At 40.1% G+C, this 3542-nt stretch overlaps 1 non-coding gene across 1 annotated transcript; it reads right to left on the bottom strand.

Moving 5' to 3' along the window:
• Positions 1 to 3108: 3108 nt before the first annotated feature.
• LOC132674148 (U2 spliceosomal RNA) lies at positions 3109 to 3301 on the bottom strand. The gene has a single exon (XR_009608448.1). It is a non-coding gene; the product is annotated as a U2 spliceosomal RNA (small nuclear RNA).
• Positions 3302 to 3542: the final 241 nt, after the last annotated feature.

The raw sequence follows: 3542 nt of genomic DNA, 5'->3' as shown, positions 1-3542 counted from the left end.
CTGCTTACATGGAGACGGTTATTTTTCAGAAAGGAAATTCTGGTTTCTAGAACAGTGAGAGCCTGGATTCTGGAGTTAGACTCTCTGGGTTCAAATCACTGCTTGTCCACTTACTCGCTCTGTATGATCGAGGACAGGTCACACTTTGTGCCCTGTTTTCTGGTTGGTACAATGGAGTTAAGAATATGATTATAGTATTTCTTCATCGAGTTGGGGCAAGTATTAAATGAATATATGTATATGTTTATGTATAGGGAGAGTTTAGAACACATATAATTTATATAGTAAGCCCTATATCATTTGTTTACATTATTATTGTTATGCAGACAAAATACATTTTTTTCTATGAATCTTCCTTAAATCTTTGCAATTGTAAGTACATTTTCTTTTTTCTATTTGGCTTTCTCTCTATCTTTTTTTCATTAAATACATCTCATGGTAACTATTTGTGGACCAAATGTTCACTGGCTAAGCCTGTTTTCGTAGTGCACAATTGTCAGTGTCTAGGTGGGGCCTCTTCCAATTTGTGCCCATAGATCCTGGGCCTTCTCACCCTCCACAGGGCCACTGGGTAGTGAAATTGATGAAAGTCAGTGTTTCACCAAGTTCCATGTGCAAATACTGATTAGCAAACAAGCAAAAGAGTCCTTATATGTGCCCTGAGCTCAAGGCTCCTGATTAGAACCTTGCATGAAAATATGCACTTGAACCTGATATCATGTTGTCCTAAATCAGGATCCAGCCACACTTCTTACTGACTCAGGTGACAGAATCCTGCATTGAGTGGCAGGCACAGAACTAAACAAACACCCAAACCTAGAGCACCATTCTGGACTCATCCAAAACTTATGCCCCATTTCTTTAAAGGTGAGATTCTTGGGGCTCCTGGGTGGCTCAGTCGGTTGAGCTACCGACTTCAGCTCAGGTCATGATCTTACAGTTTGTGAGTTCGAGCCCCGCGTCAGGCTATGTGCTGACAGCTCAGAGCCTCGAGCCTGCTTCTGATTCTGTGTCTCCCTCTCTCTCTGCCCCTCCCCCACTCATGCTCTGTCTCTCTCTGTCTCAGAAATAAATAAACATTAAAAAAAATTTTTTTTAAATACAGGTGAGATTCTTGTTCAGTACACATACCTCAAAAAATCATGTGTTTCACTAATAAAAATTATTTCTAGCATCTCTTATGTTAAAGAATAAATCCTCTAGTGTAGATTCAGAAATGAATAGTTCAAGGAGCTGTAGTAGCCACAGATTCCAAGTCCAAGTTCTGATTAGAGCCCTTTGGTGCTCACAAACCACCCCCTGGAGTTTGTATTCCCCATTAGAGCACTTTAAAATGTTCATTAACAACTCCTATGGTGAATATTAAAACTAATTTTTAAAGTACTCACATATATCTTGCTGCCTAAACTGAAGTATTTAAATTATGATAATAATCACTAAATGCCTGTGAAACCTTCAGACCAAAACTTGATTTTTTTTTTTTAGGTGACAGTCTACCTATTAATTCTGAATTTTTGAAGACAATTCATAGATTCCTCATTAAAGATGAATAATTAAAATAACACTAGCTGATGAAATACTCTCTTTGCAAGAAATATTCACAGCTTTTGATTTTATAATCACTGAAAAATGTGTTTTCAGACATGTGGGTGGGTTGGAAGCAATTCTACATGTGATTCAGGCACTTCAGAGGTGACACTAACTAGAGTTCTTTAATACCAGGATTATCAGTGGGAAGTGACCCTCAAAGAAATAGATATTTGATGAAGCAAGTGGAATTCTGGAACTTGAATATCAATGTATTGACACAGAAGATCTTTTAAACTTTTACTGTCTATAGAACAACTTTGGTTTATGGTAAAAAGCCATGCAGCCAAAACGGTGGAACAGAGCTCAATGCCATGTTTATTTAGGACACACTTCACTCTCTTGCTTTTGAAATTGAACTAAAAGTAGGTCACAGTAGGCAAAATATTAAAAGAAAATATAGATATTTATTTTTAGTGTCCTTGATGGTACATAAGTTTGGCTCTAGTTAATTGCACAGAGGGCAGCAGGGGGGCACAGCTTTTCTGCAGGATAAGGGAGAGAAGGCAGAAGGGAGGAAAGATTAAGAAGGGCAATTGCCAAAGACAAGATTTGTCTAGTTTGAAACAGATGGCATAGGGGCCCTGGCTGGCTCAGTCAGTAAAGCATGCAACTCTTGATATCAGGGTTGTGAGTTCAAGCCCCATGTTGGGTGTAGAGCTTACTTTAAAAAAAAAAAAAAAAAAAGGAAAATCTTAAAAAAAAAAATCTGAAGTGAATGGTGTATCACTAAAAATCTGAACCAAAGTTTTTTGGTTTTGCTTTTTGTTGTTTCATTGTTAGGGTTAATGAAGGAACCTAATTATTGAGCCATAAGGATTCACTGGGGTGGAAGCATGAAGCTGTTTACCTGTTTCCAGCTTCCTCTGGTGGAATCCCTGAGCAGTGGGTTCCCTTCATATCTGAATGACGTCCCCATCCAATTGTAAAACTTCCCAGTCCCATTGCTAATGCTCAGTCCTACTCATTTCTCAACTTCAGTCTCAAGAACAAAACAACACAAAGCTTCAATGTCAATCTAGTGGGAATGGGGGTGGGACATGTGTCTGCCTTCATACACCCATCTTCTTTCCCAGAGAGGACAACCCTAGTTTTAGGGGATGGAATGAGAGGTGGGATCTGTTTACTTGACTCCTTTGGGAGTCAACCCATCAAGGTTGCTGCTGCCTCTCTAAATGTCCACATATTTTCTTCCCCACTACAGCTGCCCATCTTTGCCCTCCAGGGGATCACATGTGCTGCCACATAGTCTCTTGACATGGGGCTGGCTCAGGCTCAGCTTCTTTTTCTTCCTTTCAGCTCAGGCCTCTCCCTACCCAAGTGGTCTGCTTGTACAATATTCTCTCGGACGTGATACTGGCAAGGTGGCTCAAGCGCAGTTACTTTGTCTACTCCACTTACAGGAAATTCTATCCTTGCAGGACAAATGGTGGAAATGCAGTCTGGAGCCTCGTGAAGAGTGAATTAGAGCACTTTGTAGGAGACAAGGGGAACAATAGAAAATCATCTGTCATTAACTCAAAGGAATGCATCATTCCTAGAAGTAATGCAGTTCTAGGCTGAGGCAGGGAGTGGATAGATCAAGCGCCCAACCCATCTCCTAATTGTAAGCAGTAACTTAATGCCCAGTATACAGGCAGAGAAAACATCGGATGCCTTTAATTGGTGAGAAGAGATACTGCTTTTGATTTTAGCTAATAGGCACAGAAGAGATAATGGTTCTACTTAAACCACACCTTTCCCTTTCACACTTGAGGGGAAGCTACCACCTCCAGAGCTCCCCACATCTCTCCAGTGCTCTGAATCTTGCCCTGATATTGCTCTGAATTGTTAAAATGCTCCTGAAGAAAAATCTTTCTCATCAGAAATGATTAGTTTTGATATGTTCTTCCTGAGACCTGATTCAAACACCTCATTTTGTGTACTAACTCACTAACTGAATTGCTCAGCTCCAA

Source organism: Panthera onca, chromosome C1 (assembly GCF_046562875.1).
Source record: "Panthera onca isolate mPanOnc1 chromosome C1, mPanOnc1 haplotype 2, whole genome shotgun sequence".
Classification (NCBI taxonomy): Eukaryota; Metazoa; Chordata; class Mammalia; order Carnivora; family Felidae; genus Panthera; species Panthera onca.
The sequence above is the reverse complement of the archived record's forward strand: the minus strand, read 5'-3'. Positions and strand labels throughout refer to the sequence as shown.